The sequence below is a fragment of the Neovison vison genome, chromosome 7 (genome assembly GCF_020171115.1).
Source record: "Neovison vison isolate M4711 chromosome 7, ASM_NN_V1, whole genome shotgun sequence".
NCBI lineage: Eukaryota > Metazoa > Chordata > Mammalia > Carnivora > Mustelidae > Neogale > Neogale vison.
The window spans coordinates 114,307,263-114,331,891 of NC_058097.1; the positions used below are offsets into that span (position 1 = coordinate 114,307,263).

The following is a 24,629-nucleotide window of genomic DNA, read 5'->3' on the forward strand; positions in this document are numbered from 1 at the left end:
GGCCTCGGAGAGGTGAGGTCAGACCCTGACATTGAGCGTCCCTAAAACCTCCCACCCCATCCCACCCCTGGACGGATCCGAGTCCGAAGCACAAGTTGTATGTACCAGCGTCAGATTTTCGTTTATCCCTGCCTCGCCTTATTCTATTTGGAGCTGTTCTTCCGTTAGCCTTAGGAAGTAGACTGTGGCAAGAATGATTCTTCTCATGGGACAGACTGAAGAAGCGAGGCCAGGGTCCGTCAAGTAAATCAGTAGCCACACCTCCAGGCAGCTGGAACTGGTCCATGCCTTAGCCGACTGTTCTTACCTAACTGCAAACTAAAGCTCGCCGTGATTTTGTTCCAAAGCTTTGTATGGCCCGTTAGAACAAAATATCCATAAATCAGGCCAACCAATGGAAATAGGACAGAGGATGCACGCTCCAAGGCTGAATCAGGAAGGGAAAACAGACAACACTCAAAATAAACAATACCAAATTTGAGAACTGCAGTACTTGCATCTTTGACCTTAGACAACATTCTGAAACATCATGAAGCAAACTATTCGGTCCTGAAACACTGAAGCTCTGATTTAGGGAATTCAGCTCCTGCGTCATAGCTTTATGGGTAAAATGGAAGAAGATGGTTGAATTCCATTAAATGTAAGTCTCAAATTTACTTTTAAGGTTTCATTTGCAGTCATATGTCCTAACAGACTACTACTTATGTGTTTAACAACTGAACCACTTGGCCCAATGCAGAGCTCTGAGGTTAAGAAAGCCATTATTTTGATTAATTCATTTCATTGGAATCGAGTGTTAACTGTGGCTAAGCACTGGTAGAGACTAAGGATACAGAAAATACTGTGTGATTCCTGTGAATACTTAGTAAGCTGTGGTTTGTTACTGCCAACAGCACATGAAACAATTAGGAAATACGTTAAGGCAAGATACAATATGAGCCAAACTTAATTGCCCTCCATAATAATAATAATAATAATACTTCATATTTGCAGAGCATTTTGTAGTTTTCAGGGCACTTCTTCACTCATATTCTTTGGGGAAAATAGTGTTTTGGCTGGATTTAATTGGGGGTCTTTGTGGTATAGTTAGCATGAATGCTGGGACCTGGCATGTGGGTAGGAATGGAAAATGTAGAACAGAGATAGAAGGGAATCCAGGGTGAGAAAACAGTTTGAACAAAGAGAATGAGACATGAATGAGCATTGAGTATCTGGGGAATAATGTGGAGACTGGTCTAAGCCAGAGTGGAGACAAATAATGGAAAATAACACCATTTAGACCAACTGGTTAGAACCAGTTCTGATTTCTTAATGTTTTGGGGAGAAAGTGTTCAGAAGTTCAAGACTGGAAAAGTTAACCTTCTTATACTTCACAGGATCAATCTGACTTTAGTTAAATTATAAATTAAGAATAAGGCATGACTGAGAAGGCACTCTAAACCTCTTACATCTTTCCAGATGGATATAATATTTTAGGTTTCCTCTCACATCAAGGGACCCTCCCCTGGAGCCCCACCTCTATCTTACCCCTTAACTGGGAGGAGGTATTAGTTTTCTGATTAAATAATGATATTCTACCCTCTCACTGAAATTGAGAGAAGTGCTGTCACCATAGTGCTCCATCTTTTGCCTTCTCTTAATCAGAGTTCACTCTAGAGAAGATTGATTACTTGACTATCCAACCTTTCTCCTTTTAAAAATTGTCTCCTCTGTCAAGTGTAATACAGTGCCTCTCCACGTTGCTCCACATCTCTGCTGTATATGTACTGTTAATATTGTACTTGTAGAATGTATTAGGCACCATATGTATATGCATATCATTTGTTTAATTACAATTTCCTTTTCTCCTAAACAAACCAGAAAGTTCAAGCAATAACAACACAAACCAGGGCCTAACTGACTCTTTCTTCAATGTGTAAAATGATTTTTTTATGCTGTCTGAGGTAGCAAAAAGACTATGGCAGGTAAGGAGTGATTTAGCAGAAGGCATAAAATTTTCATGTTCACTTTATAGTCAAAATTTTTCTGCCAGAGAGTCCTGAATTGTTTTATATACATTTTCTCATGTGCGGTTATTTGAGCATTTCTGTATGTCTGGAAGTATACCCCAAACCTAAGTAATTGTTGGTTATTAGCTGAGACTCAAAAGCTACCATTGTTCTATTCTGCTAATTGGGAAACTGGGTAAACAAAAATTTCCCCCAGTACAATTGTCACTTGTTAAACCCAAGTAACTGGCTTTCCAAGGTCATCCAGAATTAACAGCATGATGTTCCAGGTCATAATGTTTATTTACCTGATGCTATAGACCTGGGGTCAGCAAACTATGGTGTGGGGACCTCATCTGGCCTGCCATCTATTTTGTGTATGACCTATAAGCTAAGAATGAATTTTGCATTTTTAAATGGTTTGGGGAAAAAACAAAAGGTGAAAACCATATGAAAATCAAGCCTTTCAGTGTCAAGTCTAAGTGTTTTACTGGAACACAGGTATGCTCACAGGTTGTCTGTGGCTGCTTCGACTTTACAACACCACAGCTGAGTAGTTAATATAGAGACTGTATGGCCCCTAAGCCTGAAATATTTACTGCTGGGCCCTTAAGAAAAAGTTCTGAGCCTAACTATCTTAGAGGTCGCTAATGATGGATGCCTGGATGGCTCGTCAGTTAAACGTCTGCCTTCAGCTCAGGTCATGATCCCAGTGTCCTGCATCGGGTTCCCTCCTCAAGGAGCAGTCTGCTTACCCCTCTCCTTCTGCCTCCTGCTCATAATCGCTCTCTCTCACGCATGCTCTCTCTCTCTCTCTCAAATAAATAAATAAATAAAATCTTTTTTTTTTTAAAGAGGTCTCTAATGAATCAGGTCCCATGAAATGTTGGAGCTGAAATAGACTTTGGAAATCATGTTAATAGAAAACAAAATGAAAACTAACATTGATAGAGACAAATTATTTTTTGCCTAAAACCACATAGTTTGTGGACAGTGCTGGTATTAGAATCCTGGTTCCATTGGTCCAAAATTTCTTTCATCTATGCTGTGTCTTTTCTCATTTAGAGCCTATCTATCTTAGGATGGGATAGGTGTTGTATAGTCTGGTGGCAAGGAGACTTCATCTTATCTTTCCTAATTCTGATCCCATGTCCCATCTAGACAAATACAGTGTACCATAATCGGCTGATGAATCCTTGCACTTGCGTTCCTTCAGCCAATATGGGTTCTCTTCTGTTTTTTCTTTTTTTCCTCATTTCTCAAAATGTATTTGACCATAATGAGAAACTTTCTCACTTCTATGCTCTTTTTCTCTTTTAAAAAAAAATCTCTTTTTCTCCTTCAGTAAAGGAATTCCGAGGTGGCCGAGTTTCTATTCCAGTCTAAGTTTCTTCAGGGAGATGAGGATGATTAGGAAGCCACAGGATGCACTGTTATCAGTGTGGAGTCCATGGATGGGCCATATGTGCAGGGAGAGAAGGGTCTGTGTCCACAGACCCCTTTGAATGGAAGGCTTAGTGGTTATGTGTGTATGTAGGCTTTTCTGGGGAGATATACATAGCTTTCTTCAGATTTTTAAGAGCTCATGACCCCAAGAAGATTCAGAATTATACACACACACACACACACACACACACATAAAGAGATGTGTCTGTGGGAGAAAGCTGCTCAGATGTTTGACAGGGGAGACTGTTTTGGGTTCTGTGAGACCTCAGAGGATATGAGGGGAGAACTCTCTGCCCACTTACCTCAGCCCACCCAAGTTTTTTACCTTCTCTGCCACGCATAGAGGTGATAAAAATTCATCAGATTCACATAACGGTTGAACTCCAATGGTGATGAAATCCCAGAATAATTCTCTCCAAAGAATGTTCTGATTAATAGAAACTGCAGAGGAACTAATTTTATGAAAATAGCAAACAGGATTGTTTTAGCCAAAGCAAGCCAAGAGAGCGGGTGCTGAGGCCGAGGGAAAGATGCAAACAGCCCCATTGTGCAGAGCTGACAGCTCCAATCTGGCCGTTTATTTATTAAACGTCTTTCCGCTGTAAATTATTGAGCCTGGATTCTGGGAGATGAGGGAGCTGACAGGATAAGACAATAGGATGGAAAGCAAACCTGCACAGCTTCTGCCAGCATTACTGAAGCATTGTGTCTTATGAGGGCCTCTGCTTCCCTGGGTTTGGGGAAGGGGGTGAGTTCCCTCTTTGGTGGGACTCCAAAACAGAGGAGACAAGTAACAGGCTTTTCATTTCTGAATTATTTGTCCATTCTTAGCAAGTTGGATTATTCTTCAGAGAAAATTCAACCTGTTGGCTCAACAACTGTGAGGCAGGTGTTTGTTTTCTAAAAGGACTGCTTCGTTCACGCAAGGAAGAACCAAATTAAATGTTTTAGTCTACTCAGTGTCCAAAAGATTGAGGCCATTTGGCTTATTTGAGAGCTGGGAAGGTTTTTTCATGCTGGAAGGAGTTCTGATGTCTATTCTTTAAGCCGAAGAACAGGAAAAGGCTGGTTGGCAGAGAAGCAGTTGAATTCGGATTATGCTAGTAATCATTTGAAAAGCTGGAGTTCTGGAAAATAGAAGAGGAGCTGGGCCAGAGGGCAAGAAGCTCCATGGTCTGCTCAGGCACTGCCTACTCATTGGCTCCAGGCAAGTGATCATATGTCATTAATATGGATGCCTAAGGGTAGGGCCATTCATGCATGGGCTCATTCATTTGACAAACATTTATATTGAGTATCACTGGATGCCTTGCCGTGTTCCAGACCATGGGGGTGAAGAATGAACCAAAAAAAGTCCCTGCTCTCATGAAACTTACACTCTAGTGGAAGAAGCCAGATAATCAACAAATAAATATGTGAAACACCTACGGGTATCACATGCTAGAAAGAAGAAAACAAGATAAAGGAATAGAGAATCACGAGGGGCATGCAGGTTGAGGGGTGTTTACACAGGGTCATGAAGGAAGACCTCTCTTTTTTTTTTTAAAAGATTTTATTTATTTATTTGACAGAGAGAAATCACAAGTAGGCAGAGAGGCAGGCAGAGAGAGAGAGAGAAGCGGGCTCCCTGCTGAGCAGAGAGCCCAATGCGGGGCTCGATCCCAGGACTCTGAGATCATGACCTGAGCCGAAGGCAGCGGCTTAACCCACTGAGCCACCCAGGTGCCCCAAAGGAAGACCTCTCATTGAGGTGACAGCTTAGCAGTGGCCTGAAGGAAGCGAGAGAGTGAAGAACTAAGGGCTCAGCAGGCTAAAGGCCCTTGGAGGGGAGGTCTACAGGCATCGTCCAAGAAGAGCAAAGGAGGCCAGTGTGGTTGGAGCTGGGGGAGACGCACAGAGGGCGTGGTAAGCCTTGAGCTTTCCTCTGAGTGACATGGGAAACCATTTGGAAGATTTCTGAGCAGAGGAGGGACCTGATTTGACTAGCCAAAATCAACCACAGAATGGGTATGCCAACTACGAGTTCATAAAGCCTGTGGTCAGAATGCGGCCCGATTCCCATAATGCCAAGCCCTTAACTAGCTTTTGGTGATTCTTCCCCAGAATGTGGAGTGCAAAGGCTAATTTCATTTCTCCTCATCTCTAGTGGGGATGAGATTTTTTTTGTTGTTGTTGTTCTTTGTAGAATGGCATCCTCTCCTGGAGGGTGATGATAAGGTGGAGTTTAATGTCCCTTTGTTCTCCTACAGACTGGGAGAAGGATCTGTTACCACTGTTGCCACTGGCCCTAATAGCCTCTGGGTTCACGGTCCAGGCATTCTCTTCCGCAGAGCTGACATAAAGCGACCAACCGGCAAGAGGATTCCGTGAGATGTGATTTCCCCAACTCTTGTGAAGGAGAGGCCAGCAGCCTGAGAGGCACACACCAGGCAGCTGCGGGGAGGATATATATGGCAAAACTCAGCTGGAGCCTATACAGGAACATTTGGTGGGTGGGGGAAGGAAGCTCACCATGCTTTATGGAAAAGTGTGAGAGTATTAGAAGAACCATGGGGTTTCTGGATTAGCAGATGTCTCGAGGCATTGTTACAGCCCATGACAGGCCTTAGCCCCATGCTTCCTTACAAGATGTGAAGTTCACTTCGCCCGAGAAGCAGCTGAAAAATGCTCCCGTTCGACGGAGGTCACTCAGTTGGTTCCATCAGGGCATTTCGGAGGAGAATCGAGCAGAGCTCAATCAGTGCAGCCACCGTTCTTGGGCTCTGAGAGAGAGAAGATGGCCAGAATGGAGGGATTTTAAAATATGGTCACAAATCTTATTTGAGCTCACAGCTACTCAAATTGAAAGGCTTCTTATAGGTTGGTGCTTTGTATTGTATTGGGATTGAAAAACCTAATACTTAGGAAGGAGATCTAAGAGGTAAATCAGGATTAGGAATAACTCCCTCGGAAGCATACCGATACCTAGGTATGGCCCAGGTTAAGAGGGTGGTCTCATAAATATTCCACATTTTTTAATGGCAAGAAGCCCTGTCCATAAGGAGGAAAAGAAGCCTTGAGGAATCCAGTTCTGGGCCTTTCTGCCCCTGAATGGTGTTTTGCTAACCTTTGGGGCACTTGCCAAACTATCCTTGATAGAAAACATTAACATGAGTTTGTTTCACAAACTCGGAGGCCCTGAAGGCAGTAGATATGATTTAACTTAATCTAATAAAGAAATGATGATAAGGGCGTCTGGGTGGCTCAGTGGGTTAAGCCTCTGCCTTCGGCTCAGGTCTCAGCGTCTCATGATCTCAGCGTACTGGGATGGAACCCCGCATCTGGCTCTCTGCTCTGCAGGGAGCCTTCTTCCCTTCTCTCTGCCTCTCTGCCTACTTGTAATCTCTCTCTGTGTCAAATAAATAAATAAAATCTTTTTGAAAAAAGATGATAAGTAGATTTGGTTCTTTTATTACTTTGCCAACATATTTCCCAGGATGAGATTGGAGAGTCAGGTAGCATGTAAGTAGGGACAAGGAGAAGAAAGGAGGGGAGTGCAGAGGGCAGGGGGCTTGAGGAATGAAGACGTGGAAGACAGATCCCTTAAAAAAAAAAAAAAAAGAAAACGTACTGTGTAATTATCCACAGTTTAGAAGGATGGCCATTCTCTGGATTGGTCATTTCTCTAAACTCTTGCTTCTGGAGATGATTGCACATTTAGTAAAGTCTAGATTCTGCCTGACCCCTTAGTCATATTTTGACCTAAGGAATGAAGGCTTAATTCAACTCACTTCAAAAACTGAACATCTGCCATCCATCAGGCAGTGTTCTAGAGACGGAAGGTACGGAGATGAGACATAATTTGTTTGTTTGTTTGTTTGTTTTACCAAATTGTTCACATTCTACTGTTTGAGACAAACAAGAAAAAACACCCTGCAATAAAGGCTGCATCAGAGGGCAATCTGGGGTGCTTCCTGAGTATAGGGCAGGAAATAGAGGAGTCAGGGAAGGTTGACTCTTGAACAGGGTCTTTATGGATGACTGGAAACTAGCCACAGAGGGTAAGAGGGAGAGGGTTCTACGCTCAAGGACTAGCACATGCAAATATTTAGTGGTATGAGAGAGAATAACAAATAGAGAACAGGTGAGGAGGTCAGAGTGTCTATTGTATGGAATGTGCTGGGACTGAAGGCATGGGAGGTGGATAAGGGCAGAAGATGAAGAGAGGGGTTCATTGGAATCTGAGTCATGAGGGGCTTGTATGACATGATGAGGGATTTAAAGATTTTTGTTTATTTATTTGAGAGAGAGACAGAGAGATTGAGCAGGGGGTGGGGCAGAGGGAGAGGGACAAGCAGACTTCCTGCTGAGCAGGGAGCCGGATGAGGGACTAGATCCCAGGACCCTGAGATCATAACCTGAGCCAAAGGCAGGCGCTTAACTGGCTGAGCCCCCCAGGGTCCCTACATGATGAAGAACTTAAACATTATCCCGCCGATTCTGATGAGCCACTGAGAGATTTCATAAGGGAAGGTATTTATATTTTTTATATATAAATAATCTCTTTTGTAAGTCTCTTACAGATATCTGCCTAGTTATCTGGCCTCTGGTGGAATCTGTTCAGGATTGGAGAGCTCGCAACTTCCCATAGCTACCCACTTGGCTGTTGGATGGCTATAAATCTTACAGAGGTCTTTCTTACACTGAGCCAAACTTCGCCTCCTCATAATTCATACTCACTGTGTCTAGCTTTGCCATTTGTAGCAACATATAAGAGGCCACTTTTAAAATATTTGAAGATACCAATGAAGCCTTCCCTTAGTTTTTAGCTTTCCAAGTTAAGTACACACAGAGTTCCCTTGTTCTTGATTTATTTCATTTCTAGACTCCTTTACCATCTGGTCACAGCAATCTGGATGAACTGTGGTTTGTTTGTCTATCTGTTTTTAGGCTGGACTTGAACTGTGGCTTATTAAAGCATCTGTAGAATCTGGTGCTCGAATTCCTCATAATACATCACATAAGCTTGGAGAACAGTGACACTCTTCCTGCTTCTTTTGAGCAGGACACTCCACAACCATCAGGGACTTGTGTCCTTAGATTGTCACTGGTCACATCTCACTGTCTGCTTTCAAAGTTTATGATTAACTGAAGCTTCTAACTCTTCAACACATTTATCACTGCCAAGTGAAATCTCCACCCTACACAGTGTGTGCAATTTATTTTTGAAATCTAAATATAAGACTTTATATTTACTTCAATTTTATCTTGTTACTTTTCCAGACTACCAGATTCCAGCCTATTAGATTTATTGTTAAAGTCTTGATTCTTTTCCCTATAATATTAGTGGGTATCTTTGCACATTTGGTAAACACTTTTTGTTAATTTGGATGATTATTAAAAATGTTGGCTAGCATAAAACTTGGCAGCATTGGAAACCTCCTTCTTATCTGGGTATGTGTTCAGACAACTTCAGTTTTGCCTAATGACCCATTTTACAGCATAATTCATAATGATAACTTCAAAAATATATGTGTTTGGCATTGACTCCCATTCAAATTAATGAATGTTCATCGCTGACCCCCTATCTGCTAGGTTCTGTGTTAGGTTCTAAGGGCATAAAAATGATCAAGACATTAATCTTGTCTTAAAGAGCTCACAATTTAGCAGAGCTGATAACCATATGTACAGCAGCTCCAAATTAATATGTGTATAATTAAATATACATTACCTCTAACTCGTTAGAGGTATATATGTTTTTCAATGTAAAATATAATAGGTATTGTATATATTATATCTTATTCCTCATTAGCTGTATAAGCAAAGTTTACAGAGGACCTGGAGCAAGGGGAGATCACTTCTTCATGGGGGAAAAACAAAGGAAGTCTTCACCAAGGAAGTGACATTAACTGGGCCTTGAAGGACTTTTGTGAAAAAAGTAGAGCGTGGAGATGGGAGATATTCCAAGTGAAGAAATGGGATAAGCCAACCATGGAGGAATGCCTGTCCTTGGAATGGTTTAGGAAGAGCAAATATCTTAACGTGGGTGGAGTGCCAGGTTCAAGGACAGGAGTGACGTAACAGGAAATGAGGTGGGGGAGGGTGAAAGGTCTCAAATGCCATGTGAAAGAAGTCGGTTTCATTCTGTAGCCAACTCAGAAGTCTTTAAGCAAGAAAATCAGTGGCATGATTTGATTTATCAACTTTATAACTCTACAGGGAGATGAATTCATTTGAACAAAACTTATTCTTAGTGACCCTGTGCAGGCCCTAGTAGTAACTGACTGGAAGCTTCTGTTTAATAAGCACCTCAATCTTTCTGTATATGTTTTGCTCCTACTTTTTTAGCTTCTACGTATTTCCTGACTGCTACTTTGACCTTTGGCCTCTTGCCTTTTTTTCTCCTTAGGCATTTGTGTTCTGTATTCTGTCGGTCTATTTGTTCACCCATAGCCTGCTCTGATCTTTACTACTTAACATGTCCTCTGGCTGTGGCTTCCGAGCCTCAGCCATTCCCTGTCACTCAGAGCTCGCCCTGCCTTCATTCGGTATTGCTCCCCTGCTTTCATTTCCCCAGGCTCCAGTGACCTCTGTTCTGTTCCATCTTGGTCTAACCTGGTCTCATCCTTTGCACTACCATCTTTATCTCAGTTCTTCTATTCTAGCTCTCTGACCTGCAAGTTGTAACTGTTTGCTCACTGTGGTTTCCATTCTAATGATAAAATGTAATCTTTCCTTTCTAGAAGCTATATGGTACCATTGAAGAGACAGGACTAACACACAGGAAACTATATAAATTACAATTAGTTGCCTAATTAGATATATGAACTAGAGGTGTATGAGCTTAGAAAAAAGATTGAACTGGGAAATTCAAGAACCTTGGGAGGAATGGTCCTTTTTAAAAGTTTGGATATTTGAGACACAAACCTTTCTTTGGAAGGAGGAGGAAATCTAGGGCGGAACTTCCTCTGTACTTCCCTATGATTGGCTCCAAAGCTGCCTGTGTTAGAGGAGCTACCTTGTCTGTGCCATCTAGTGGTGGTTGCCACCAGAAGCCTTACCCGCCTCAAGGAGAGAGCAATTTAACGCCATTTCCAACTTAAGCACCATATCTACAGGGCGTGAAATTAGTTCCAGCAAGCAGCAAATTTGCTGCTAATAAAAATATTTAGCGATTCACTTGTCTTTAAATCAGCAGCAGAATATTCTTTTACTTGCATCAATGCTTGTTTCTTCCAATTCTAATATTTGATAATCAAGCTCATGTTGTTTAGCTAAAGCTGTGATATAGCAAGTTCTTCAGCTCTGCAAAAATTTGGGTTTCCCAAGAAGGAATTTCTCTTTCTCTTTTGGTCAGAAATAGGCCTAGATGTTCTTTGGCTCATGGAGATGGAACACTCTCACTGGGCTGAGGGTCTGGGAAATAAGTTTTCATTTTCTCCTCTGTGCGAATATCAGCCCCCGAGTCGTTGCACGTGGAGAATCTGGGACGCTAAGAGACGATGCGATTTCCATCTCATGTTTAGACACAGCTTTACTCTGTCTTCGTGCCAAATGCATTTTAATTTCTTTTCTGTCTCTTTTAGCCTCTATCTACTTCAGAGTGAGGGTTATCTCAATAGTGAAGAAATACTAAATAAGATATTATTTATCTTACTATAAGATAATAAGTAAGTGAGATATTAAAACTTTCTTTTTCATTAAATCTTACTAAGTAAGATATTAAAACTTCTTTTTCATTTATTCAACAAATATTGGCTGGGCACCTACTATATCCATTCCTTGCTCTAGGTCCTTCTTTGGATTGGAAGTGTTCCAAGAAGCCTCTGTGACAGCTAGGTGAGAGGCTGATGTGACAGATGACACCTCTTCTCCAGCCAGGTCACTGGGATGGTGGGTCTTATGGACTCCTCTATTTTTCTTCTCTTTATGGAGCTCCTAAAAGAAACAAAGAGCAGCAGACATTCTATCTCTCAGCACTCAGTTGGCGTAGGGTCTAAACAGATCCCTTCAAAGTCCAAATAATTTAAAGAGCATAGAAGCACCCTGGGGACTCTGTCTTCTGCCCCAGAGGAGCCCTGGCTGGATCATCTTTCTTTTTAGCTCCCGGTGGAAAGAAGGTTTTCTGTTGTTGTTGTTGTTGTTGTTGTTGTTTTAAGATTTTATCTATTTATTTGACAGAGATCACAAGCAGGCAGAGAAGCAGGCAGAGAGAGAGAGAGAAGGAAGCAGGCTCCCCACTGAGCAGAGCGCCCAATGCGGGGCTCGATCCCAGGACCCTGAGACCATGACCTGAGCCAAAGGCAGAGGCTTCAACCCACTGAGCCCCCCAGGCGCCCCTGGAAAGAAGTTTTGATCATCCTGACAGCAAATCCGGATGTGAGCACTTCAGGACATGCACAACTATATCCTTCTCAGAAATCAGCCAACACAACATGCTGATGAAAGCAGGCCTGTTGGTTAATAGAGGGACCTGAGCAGGCCTGGTAATGGGGAGTTAGAATCAAAGATGAAGTTAACCAGCTAGCTAACCCTAACTTCCGTGTTGGAGCTACTGAAGGGGATAGATCAGAGAAAGGAAATGACAGCAGGGAATGACACAGGGCAATGGCCAAGGGACTAACATGGAGGCTCGGGAAGGGGAGAAGCCCGCCATGTAAAGCTGGTTGGAGGTGCAGAGGTTTGGGGATCAGTGCTTTGGGGGTTCTATCCTTGGCCTTTTCTATCAGGATCCTGACTCATGTTGGGGGGTGGGGTGGGGCAGGGAAGAGCAAATGAACATTTACTCCCTGTCCCAGATCCTCTTACTCCAGCATGAGAAGTTTGGGCTGGTGACTCTTGTAAAGGGCTGAGAGACACTTACCAGAGGGGTACTATGATGAAAGCTGGATTTCTGGAGAGCACAACGACACGATGCATTTAAGATAGACCAAAGCAAGACTTTTCTAATGGCAAGGGGTATAAGACCAGGGTAAGTGGAGCCGCTTGCCCTGAATGAGACTTGTAACCCCCATCATGCTCAAATCTCAAAATTCCAAATATTTGTTACTCAGTGAGGGTCAGCTGAAGGTCCTAGAGTTTGAAATCTTGATTTTATCTTAGCTACAGAGTGAACAGGAATCATCCGATGTGAATTGTTGCTGAAATATAAAAATTGATTTGAAGAATAGCTCTATCTAGGAAGTACTTAAGCTACAAGCAGAATCACGATCAAGAGGGAAAAACCCTGAATAAGTTAGTAATGAAATTAGAAATAAAAACATTCTCCAGTCCTGGACCTGCCTCTCTCCTGTGTCAATATGTAATCAAGAGACTTTCTGGGAGGGATTATACAGGGAAAACAGTGGTTGTGGATTGAATGTTGATAAGGGCAGCAAGGATGGGGAACGGAAACAGGAGCCAGATGATGGAGCCATGAGAAGAACTGGAGAGAAGAGAGGGAGATGGAAGATGGGAGGCCTGGAGTCTTCTGGGAGCCCCTTGACCTAGAGGCAGAGCTGACAGAGGCTGGGGAGAGGAATGATGAGGTCAGAGCAGGGATACAGTCTTTCTCTGCCTGGTATCATGGTCCCTTGGCCCCCTCCTAGCTGCTTCTCATCTCCGCGTGCTTCAGGAAGCTGTTTGCTCCCCCATTTCGCATTGCAGCAGCATCGCCCCTGCCAGCTACCACAGGCAGGAGGCCCCAAGCCTACAGCCCTCTTGCTTTCAGGAGCCAGAGCTGGGTCAAAGGTCAAACCGGTTCTGAAGATGGATTAATGATGCTTGAAAGTGTCTAATCCCCCATCAGTTTCTTGGACTTTTTTTTTTTTTGACATTTTTCATAACAGCATCAATCATAGGCCAGTCATTAGGTTTCCAAGAGTCCTTCTTGAATTAATGCACATACAAGGTAGAAACTTAGCAATGCTTCTGCCAAGTTCTGAGGAACACAACCTTAGGAGGTTGGTAATTCCAAATCCAGGCTGAGCAGAGCATATGTTCAGGGTTTAATAGTCAAAAAGGCCTTGATAGATAGAATGAATAATGCTAGAGGCACTTAATCACACTGTAATCTCAGAAACAGGGGCATGGCTAACATGCCGGTTCACAAAACAGAATGGCCATCTACAGAATTTCCAAGGGATGAGGTTACTGATCTCATTCAAAGTAGTTATTTCAGAGGTCATATATCAAATATGTGACTTCTCTCTAAGGATGTCTTACCCACCTTCCTAGCCCTTAGCACTAGGATTTCAATTGTTGAACTCAAGACTGAGGCCTGCATACTATAGGGAGGAGATACATATGGTGCAAATCTGTCAAAGGAAACACCTTTGCTTGGACACCTACATTTCAGAATTGAAAGGTCATTGGAAGAGGGTCAAATGAGAAATGGAATTGATTTTAGAGGCCCCTAAGGCTTGGAATCCTGATAAGAATAGATACTTGTGTTAAATCGCTGGGGTTTAAATCCTTTCTCTAACTGTACCAGCTGTGTGGCTTTGGGTAAGTTACTTAACAATTCTGTGTTTTTGTTTCCTCAGTGGAAAGCCATAAAAAGGGTACTTACCTTAAAGATTTGTTTAAGGTTATAAACAATAGATATTTATACCTTTAGCAATGGATTCATGACAAATGTTTGTAAAGCCCTTCAAAATGAGACATTCTACTTATATGAGCTCTCTCTGCTTAATGTAACTAGAAAACTCCAAAAAACCATACCAGTTGGATTCAGATTTATGTTATTTAAGCTGGGGTTGGCCTGTGCAGCTGTTGAGCACTCCTCCTACACATTTCTTGTTGACCGCTTAGTGAAGTCACCTCAACAGTTGTTCTAAAGCAAGGTTTCTCGATCTTGGTACAATTAACATTTGGGACAGCATCATTCTTTGTTGTGGGGCTGGCCTGTAATTAGCAGCATCGTGACCTCCACAAAAGGCCACTAGATGCCTCCCTCACTGTGACAGGAAAAAAAAAAAAAGTCTTCAGACATTACCCAAGGTCTTCTAGAAGTGGAGATGGGAGCAAGGGTAGCAGGCAAAATTACTCCTGGCCTAGAACCACTGTTTCCAAAGAAAATCTGTTCCAAAGCTTTTCCAGTTTCTTCCAGCTTCTTCCAGCTTGCAGCCTTCCTGCAGATACCTCCTTTCGTTTAATGGTTTATGTCTCCCGGTTTCCTTCTAAAGAGATCACCCAATCTAGGGTGTTTCAATGTCCCTTTAAAAATTCATCTGGATATTCTCCCCCTCCCCTACCATCCTTTTCTCTTCTCCTTTAGTGTGGACTTGTCTTCTTTTTCACAACTAATTGTTGCACTCATGTTTTTTTTTTTTAAAGTCCGTCCAGATACTCTAGTGCTCACTTCCATCAGCCATTGCCCTTCTCGGCTCTGTTAGCCATTGTCACTGCCTGGCCTTCTCCTCTGTCTAGACGCCAGCTCTAGACTCCGTTTTTCCTTCAAACATCTTTAAGGACTTAGTTGTCCTTAAAAAGCTACCAGCCTTTTTTTTCTTTTTTCCCCATTTAAGTCATCATGTTTCTCTGAAACACACACACACACACACACACCCCTGATATTTGTGGAGCCCTTACTAAGTGCGAGGTGCTGGCAAGTAGAATCTGCTCCCCCAGCCCCCACGTTGCTTCTCACACCCCGCATTGTGGTTCTTCCCCCTCCACACCGGGGCACTGATTTTCCTGGTAATCATCTAATCACCCCATCCAATGGCCTCTTCTTGGTCTTCAGTTCTTTACTTCTGTAAGTCCCTTAACATGTTGTTGACTATCCCTTGGTTAACTGTTTCCTCCCTTGGATTAATTTCTCTGGGCTTTGATTTGATTAGCTGAACATCAGCGGAATTAATTTAAGTGATTTCTGAGACCCAGAATCTCATACATTTGAGATGCTCTCAGCTTCTATTTGCCACACAGCTGCAATCAGAATGTTGTGTCCCCAGAAGCCACAGAGGCATACCAAAGGGGGTGTGGCCAAAGGGACCCCACTACCCAGAACAGAGCAGAGGCCACCTTTATCTTCCTTCCAAGCAGCTAACTCTCTCCAGCTTTGCTTTTTCCCCAGGCACTGCCATTATGGTAACCCAGGCTTAAAACCATGGGCTGATGTTGTTTGCTTCTTGTTGGTTTTAGGCTCCCCTTCCCCTCGCTCTCCACATTTACTAGGTCCTCAGCTCAGCTTCCAAATTCTCCAGTCCATCCCACCACTACTCTAACTCAAGGCCTGATGACCTTTATGAAACGAAATTTCTCTTCCTTTATTTAGTCTGTATTTTCTAAATTGCTTTATGCTTCTAATGCTTGCTTCTACACCCCCAACTTCTCAACATCATTGTAGTCTTCCTCTGACAGATGTTAGTTTAACTAACACATTCCAACACAAAAATTCCCACTTCTCCCTCGAGCCTCCTAATTTAGTTACTAGATCATTTTGGGTTAAATTGGCATTCAGTATTTATAGTATTGTAACTGTGGGAACATTGCAGCTAAGTCCTGTCATGTACTATGACTGCATTTTCTTTCTCATATGTATTAATTTTTTTTTTTTTAGTTAATATTGGTCTTTAAAAAATTTGCCTAGCTGGGTATGTGCCTGTCACACTCTGCCCCTAAATTTTCTAGAACTATAAATTCCCTCCAATCGGCCATGGCTATCAGATAGTTCATCAGTCCCATAGCTGTTCATTTTCATTTTGTTTTTCCTGAGATTTGCCACCCAGATCATCTCTCTTCCTGCTCCAGTCTGGACAGGACAGACTTAAGGCCTGTGGCACTTTGCGTCAACATTTTGAGAATTCCTTTCGTTCCTTGCCCACGTGAGCTTCTGAATTCCCAGGTCTCGTGTTTTCCTCTTTCCTAGTTTACTGCCTGTTTTGATGATACTCATATCTTCCCTGAGCCTTCATAGAAAGGATTTACGAAAATATTTTTTAGTACTTGAATTTTTGAAAATGTTTTTGTCAATTCTGATTCATAATTTGTCAAGATATGGAAATATTAGTTAAAAGTCACTTTGCCTCCATAATTTATTTTATTATTTTTTTAAGTAGGGTCCACATCCAACATGGGGCTTGAACTCAAGACACTGAGACCCTGAGAGCAAGAGCTGCATGATCTAATGACTCAGCCCGCCAGGCGCCTCTGAAAAATGTAAAGACTGTGTGCTCCCATCTCTTTTATATCTAGGCCTGTTTTTAAAAAGTCCAATGCCTTTCTGATTTTAGAACATTTGATTATCCCCAGAAAAAAACTGACCTTGTACCCATTAGCAGTCCGAACTCACTTCCCCTCAAACCACCTCCACTCTAGCCCTAGGCCACCTCCAATCTATTTCTGTCTCTGTGTAGGTGCCTCTTCTGGACATTTCATAGAAATGGAAGCACATACTCTGTGGTCTTTTGTGACCAGCTTCTTGTGCTTATCACAACCTTGGCAAGGTTCCTCCATGTCATAGCGTGTCGTAGTACTCATTCCTTTGGATTGCCAAATTGCATTCTGCTGCATGACTATACCACAGGGATGTTTATGGGTTATTTACCCTTTTTGGCTATTACGAATAATGCTTCCAAGAATAGGGTTTAATTTTTACCCGTGACCTTCTGCCATTTTGCAGTGACAGTCCTCGATGCCACTTTATCATTTGTAGTGCTGGGCACCCATAGACCCTATCAGCCTGGACAGCTGTGGGCTCTACTCCTGGGAGATGCTCTAATATTATTTCTTTGGTGACTCCTTTGCATCAATTCTCTGTTTTCTCTCCTGGAATTCCTATTAGTTAGAATAGGGACCTTCTAGATTGATCCTCAAATGTACTTCCCTCTTTCTATTTTCCGTTTTGTTTTCTTTCTCTCTCTCTGTTCTCTTCCATGACATCCTCTTGTTTTTTTTATGAAGACCGTGTCATCCCTTGATTCTCTTAAGTTTTAGTTATTCTATTTTTGAAGTTTCCTTTTCTTCCTGCATTGCCTGTTTCCTTAAAATTCCTTTATTTTGATTGCTCAATATTTTCTGTTAGATATTTCACTAAAATCATCAGTAATTATTGCCTGGCATTAGTATTTAAAAGTGATGCCCTAAGGCTCAGGTAGAGATTCTGTGTGTGTGTTTGGGGAGGAGGAGTGGGAAGTACTTAGTCTTGGGAACTAGTGGGCCTTATAGCAGAGTGATCAGTCAGAGATCTGGCCATTTATTTGGGGGCCCCCAAATCTCAGTGTTGATTAGTCTTCTCTCTTGAGTTGGTAAGTTCCCCAAGAAACAAATTCTCTAGTTTTCTGCCTGAGGAGGTGAGAATGAGCCTGGCTGTTGGCATTCCAGGAGCCTAGCCTGGAAAGGGGACCATGGGATCTCGCCATTCAGTCTTATCTTTCCCATAACTCCTCTGGTTTGAGAATGGTACCTCATTATTTAGCTGTGACTATTGTCCCTCATGTGGACCTCTTCCAATTCAGATGACCAGGATGTCTGGTCATCTGCTGGGGATTTGGGGTAGGGAGTGGGGGGTGTTGGGTAGCTACCTGCATGCCCATTTCCAGCCTCAGCCTGGTCCTTGGTTTAAACAGACACCTGATGCTTCCACTTCCAAGTTGGATTTTGTCTCCTCTTCCATGGTCTTCGTCTTTGTGGATTCACGTCCCTTTTATTCATGAGTCATTTTGGTTGCATTTTATGAGGGAGTACGGATGACAGGCATGCCTAATCCACCATGTTTAACCAGAGTCCTAATTGCTTTTGATTGAGCTCTTCTACCAGCCTCATGCTCATCTGCTTTAAGTCTGCTTCTACGTTGACCCAAACTATATGTTTCTGCCAGATTAATCTTTCTAAAGCATGGCTCTAATTATATAACTCCTCAGTTAAAAATCTTTCACTGCCTCCTCATTTTACTGCAGAATCTTAATGCTAGAAAAGACTGTACAAGTTCCCCGCTCAGTGCATGAATCTTCTGTCCACAGTGATTGGTCACTGGGCATCTGCCAGAGCTTCTCCAACAAAGAGGTACTCACTCTTTCCTAGGTCATCTGTTCTCTTATGGCAGAGGTCCGTTTGCTAGAAGGTCCTTTCCTGTCTATAGAGAACTGAAATACCTTTCCTGAAACCTCAAGTTATTGACCCAAAACTCTGACCTGTGGATCCTCAAATTAGAAGCCTAATTGCTTCTAAGCAATGTGCTTCTAAGTGCACATGATAGCACTTTATATAATTGAATTATTACTGCCTTGTGCCTCCAGATTTTCTCTTACTCTAGTTAAAAATCCCTAACTCTTTTGACCATTTGTTTTAAGATTTTATTTATTTATTTGTCAGAGAGAGAGAGAGAGAGCAAAAGCAGAGGGAGTGGCAGACAGAGCGAGAACCAGGCTCCCCGCTGAGCTAGGAACCTGACCGGGGACTTGATTCCAGGACACTGAGATCATGACCTGAGCTGAAGGCAGCCTCTTAATGAGCTGAGCCACCCAGGCGCCCCTCCTTCCACCATTTCTTGTCCCAAGAAATGTCCCATAATGTCCCAAATGCCCAAGTCCTGTACTGAGGACCTTCTGTGACATGACTCTGACCCCCTGTTGTGATGTCATCTCTCATCTCCTACTTTGGCCACACACACCGGCACACTACTTGCCTTTTCTCATCTCACCTCCTGGTCTTTACCTGGGATACTCTTCTTCTCTTTTTTTTAAAGTCATTTCCATCCAAAGATGAGGGCTGATTCACACCAAACTGTTAAAATAGTTAGTTTGGGGGTTAGTTTGGGAGGTAGAATTAGTTGGGTAAAAGGGGAATCTTGATTTCTTATTTCATGTAGCTTTTTTTAAAAAGCAGTAGGAATATTGATCATCTTTAAAATATATTATTCGGTGTATTAAATGCCTTATGTTGTATTCAGGTATATCAAATACATTAAAATTAGTTTTTACAGTATAGTAACAAATTCTATCCACTTATTGCAAGCTGTTTCAAAAGTTTTGGGGCTCAGAAACCTTTGATTCTTCCTTCTAATGTGACTTTCTCTACTCTGAACAATCTGAGCATTTGGGGGTAACTTTTTTATTGCCCTTACCATGTTACACTCTGCACGGATATTGGTGTGCAAGTTTTACCTTTTTACCAGTTCGTCAGTTCTTAGACACCAGTGATTGCATCTTACTCATTTTGGAAGTCCCTGCCTTCTGAACATACTTACATGCTACGTCATAGGAGCTCAGTACATTAAGGTTGGTGAATTCCATTATGATTTACTTATACTCGTTTAAACATAGTTCTCTATTTTTTCTTTGAATGGGAAGAGAGAACTCTGGGCACTTCAGCCTCTGGTCAGCCTCTGAGTGGCCCTCCTGAACAGTTTCTTCCAGGGCACGCACTTTCCAAGATGAGCAAATTGCATCAGTTTTGCTATCTTTGGAGCTTTGTCTGCTTCAGCGTCTGCATGTGTGAAGCTAGCCCAGAGACCCTTCTAGACCCCGAAGGGGTGAAGGACTCTGGAGTTGGGGGAGAGAGATATGGAGAGGAGATGGGCTGGGTCAAGGCCCAAGGAAGGGAAAAAATGTTTGTTACAGAAAAATATCAAGCAGGAGAGTTGGAGGAGTGGAGAGGCAGGCAAGCAGGGGAGTAGAAGGCAGAGTAAGATGCCCAAGGCATTGCAACATCTGGCTCAGAGGCAGACGAAGCTGCTACCCCCAGATGTAAGTACTGCCCCCCGCCGCCCCTCCCCTAAAAGTGCCATAAAGATCTCTTGCTCCATCTGGTGCTGGAGTGAATGGAGAGAATAGAATCTACATCTCTGGCAGATTTTGAGCTGTTCCATGCCTGAGATGGAAATACAGTCTCTGTCTCTCTCCCCATCCCACCCCTACCCCCCACCCCCCACACTCCTTTAGTTCTACCTTCCTTTGCTGGGTGGGATGTATCTCTCATAGCCCCTTGCAGCAAAGAAAGACCTGGGCCAATGGGGTTCCTGGCTTCTGAATTCTCAGGTCGCCTCTAGTTACAAGGGTAAGAAAACTAAGTCTTGTCCATTGACTTCCCTTGCTCTTTCTGAGTCCATTCCTTGCTCGCAACTGGCCTGTACTAGAAGAAGAATTGGTATTTAATTACAGAGAAATGTGAACAAGGGAAGGGGCAGCTGGCATACTGTCCACAGACAGATGGTGTGTCTTCAGTTTTTGGTCTTACATTGTGGACTTTGGGTGCATGTGATTGAGTTACAAGGTATGCTATCGTCACTAGTCCTGGGAGACCACACCTTGACTGAATTCTTATTTTCACCTTCTGTTCCCCATCCCCATTTCTCTTCCCTTTTCCACAGTAACTGCTCCCAGTCTTGATTTTTTCACATATTCCTTAGATAGGGCTCTTTGGAAGGAAGCACATTCTGAAAGGGAGGCTAGCGCGCAGCTTCTTTGAGGAGTGCTTTCTGGAGACACACACAAAAGGAAATGAGGACCATGGGATAGGATCTAAGGTGTAGCTGGTCCCCACTGTGCTTGCCACCAGGGACTCGGCTGAGACTATGGAAGCTCTGGACCTGGTAAGATCCTTTAGAGTTTTCCCAAACAAAGCAGGACAGAACAAGTCTTTAACACTTTTTTTTTTAATTTAATTTTTAAAATTCATTTAAGTGGGCTCCATGCCCAGTGTGGAGCCCAACACGGGGCTTGAACTCATAACCCTGAGATCAAGACCTAGATGCTTAACTGACTGAGCCACCCAGGGGCCCCTGGGGAGTCAAGCCTTTTACTGTCCTTGTATCAGCCAGTCACTGGCCACTTTCCCTAGAAGGGGCATAGCCTTAGGGGAGGCAGTTTCCTGAGGGATGCAGCCTTGAGCCTCAGCACTAAGACTCCCAGTAGTTGGGGGATGGGTGCATTGGCTCTAAAGAGACACCCCAACACTGTAGTATGTATTCTTCTAACTCACCTTCCATAAGTTTATCCACCTGCATATATATCATTGAGACATACGTGGTATTGCTTTGTGTATTTTTAAAGCATACACAAATTGAAAAAATTAAAAATATTTTAAAAACCTACATAAATTATATTGTGCTATAAATCTATCCTTCCCCAACACCTCCCCCCCAATGCCAGCCCTGTTTTGGAGACCTATCTGTGTTGCTTTAAGTGGGTCTATTTCATTCCTTCTTACCACTTCACAGTGGTTACCATCATCTACCCTTCTATTCCCTTGGTGGTGGGTACCCAGATTACCACCAGTGCTTTGCTTCTGTCTCCAGCAAGATGGTGGACATTCTGTGCTTCTGCATGAGATTTTTTTTTCCTGAGTGTGTGTACCCACATTGCCAGTGCTGGGTCATAGGCTCTGTGCATTCTTTACTTCAATAAGCTCTATCAAATTGCTCTCTAAGACAGGTGGACCATTTATCAGCCTTCCTATTTCTCCACATCCTTATCAGCACTTGGTATTATCAGACTTTCTAATTTTTGCTAATTTATTATATGTGAAGTGGTATCTTATCTTTCTTTTGTGTTTTTCATATTATTTGTGAAATTGTCTTACCTCAAAGACTTGTTAGCCCTTGGGATTTCCACCCACTTACTTACTTTGTTCAATTTTCTATTATTTCTTCTTTGTTTTTACTAATCTGTTGGGATTCCAGAGCATTTGTTAGTACAAATGTCTTCTTCCACGCATTACCCATCTATGTGTTAACTCAGTGAATGGTCTACTTCACCTAACAGAAATCTTTAATTTTGATATAAAATCCATCCATCTTTCTCCTTATGGTGTGGCTTTTAAATCTTGCTTACAAAATATTTTCCTACCTCAAGGTCACACTATATGATCATGTATTTTCTTCTATTATTTACTATTTTACCTTTCACATTTAGGAATTGAATCTGTATACAGTTTATTTTCTTATTCAGTAATGAGATAGAGATTCAGATTTATTTTACCATGTATGCAATAAGTCATCTTTTTACCCCTTGATTTATGATGGCAGATTTATCACCTGCCAAGTGTTCATGCACACGCAAGCCTGCTTCTGGACCCGCTCTTCCATCCCACCAGCCTGTTTCTCTCTTTCTCGGCCGGTACCACACTGTTTTAATAATGCTGGCTTTGTGACATTTTTCAGTGTCTGGTGTCAAGTGTTTCTCCTTTTTGCTTTTACAAAAAAGCTACCTTAGGGGCACCTGGGTTAAGCCTCAGTGGGGTAAGCCTCTGCTTCTACTGAGGTCATGGTCTCAGGGTCCTGGGATCAAGCCCCACATGGGGCTCTCTGCTCAGCGGGGAGCCTGCTTCCCTCCACCCCCTGCCTGCCTCTCTGCCTACTTGTGATCTCTGTTTGTCAAATAAATAAATAAAATTAAAATAAAAAATAAAAAAGCCACCTTAGCATTAGTGGAGCTTTATTCTTCCTTACAAATTTTAAATGTTTGACAGACATTCTTCTACCCTGTCTCACAGCCAAATCTCTTGAGATTTTGACTGAGAGGGATTCAGTTCGCAGGTTAATTTAGGGAGCATTGACATTATATAGAGTTCACTCATCCTACCAGAGTATGATAGATTCCTGCATTTATTTTGGTCTTTTATGTTCTTTAAAAAGGTTTACAAAGTTTTCTCCAAGTCTCTGTATTACTTCTTAAACTAGTTCACAGGTACTTAATTTTTTGTAATTGGTATCCTATTGTACATTGAATTTTTAATTTGTTTTTGCTTATTAAAAGGAATTGTGTTTTATTCTCTATTGATAAGACAGTTGATAATTCACGTGCTACGGAGGGTAAAATACCAATCCCCTCCCCCGCAAAAAAACCCACCAAACAGTATTTGAGCAGCCTTCTACATTTTGGTATCAGAGCCTGATTCTGAAAATGCTGCTGCAGTCCAGGAACTACTAGTCTCTAAATTCTCTGCTAAGATATCACTAATCTGTATCTGCATCTACCTTCTCAAAAATGTACATGCTGAGTTGGTGCCAACAGGCCCCTGGCCCCCCACTACCTCTGTTTCCTCTCCTTCAGAGATCAGTGCCTGGAACTTCCGATTGATCTGATGTGCCTAGACTTTCCTTTGGTGGGTCCAACCTTGATCACAATATTGCTGATTGGAAAGTTGGGTGAAGGCCATTGTAGGAAAAATTGACAACTCTCTTCCCCAGACACCATTAAGTAATATCATTTCTGTCTCATTTCCCAGACGAAGTCAGAAGAGGATCCTGGAAGGCAGGAGGACAAAGAAAGGAGAGCAGGGCCTGGGTAGAGTGGCCAGGCCTGTGAACACAGATGGACAAACAGCCCCGAGGTGTCAATGAGCTAGGCCAGGTCCCTGCAGGCGCCATGCATGCTCCCTCTTCTCTCTCTTTCCTTTTCTTCCATGGAGCGTTCTTAGTTAATCATAATGGAAACAACAACTCTTTTAAGCTCGTGGAGTTAAACAGGCAAATCCAAGAACTACCCATCTCATATTAGACTGCTTGCCCTTTCTTAGGATGCTATGGTAAAACACACCTTCCACAATGCTTTGAGCAATACTTTTTTTTTCTTTTCTTTTCTTTCTTTCCTTTTTTTTTTTTTTTTTTTTTTTTTAGTTATTCCACATTCATTAGCTCATTTGATTCTCAGAGCACCCTTGGGAAAGTGAAAAGGTACATAGATAACTCCTGTTACCGAGCTCAAACAATCATACTGGCCTGAGCTGGCCCATGGATTATGTCAGAATCAGGCCCCAGAGCATTCTGACTTTTTAGGCCCAAGTTTTTCCACTCGATCATTGGTGCTCATGTATGATTAATGTCCACCCCTTTTTTTTTTTTTTAAGATTTTATTTATTTATTTGACAGACAGAGATCACAAGTAGGCAGAGAGGCAGGCAGAGATCACAAGTAGGCAGAGAGGCAGGCAGAGAGAGAGAGAGGGAAGCAGGCTCCCTGCTGAGCAGAGAGCCCAAAGCTGGGCTCGATCCCAGGACCCTGGGATCATGACCTGAGCTGAAGGCAGATGCTTTATCCCACTGAGCCACCCAGGCGCCCATGTCCACTCTTTTTCAAAGAAGATAACTATTCTCTCAGACATCTAATTTGGACTTGAGTTATTTATATCATAATATAACCTCAAAAGCACCAACAAAAAAAAAAGGCATGACTTTCCTATGTTTATAATTTTTTTACAACTAAGAATGAATTAAATGCTAACAAAATTCTAAAATTCTAAAAAATTCTAAAAAAATTTTAAGTCAGTAATATTAGCCCAATTTGAACCATAA

General features: G+C 42.4%; 1 protein-coding gene across 1 annotated transcript in view; it reads left to right on the top strand.

Moving 5' to 3' along the window:
- Nucleotides 1–16: 16 nt before the first annotated feature.
- Nucleotides 17–24,629, top strand: part of PKNOX2 (PBX/knotted 1 homeobox 2) — a 304,551-nt gene continuing 279,938 nt past the window's right edge. Inside the window, exon 1 of the mRNA XM_044258141.1 lies at nucleotides 17–640. The gene's annotated coding sequence lies outside the window, so the exon portion shown is untranslated. The remainder of the gene's footprint in view (nucleotides 641–24,629) is intronic.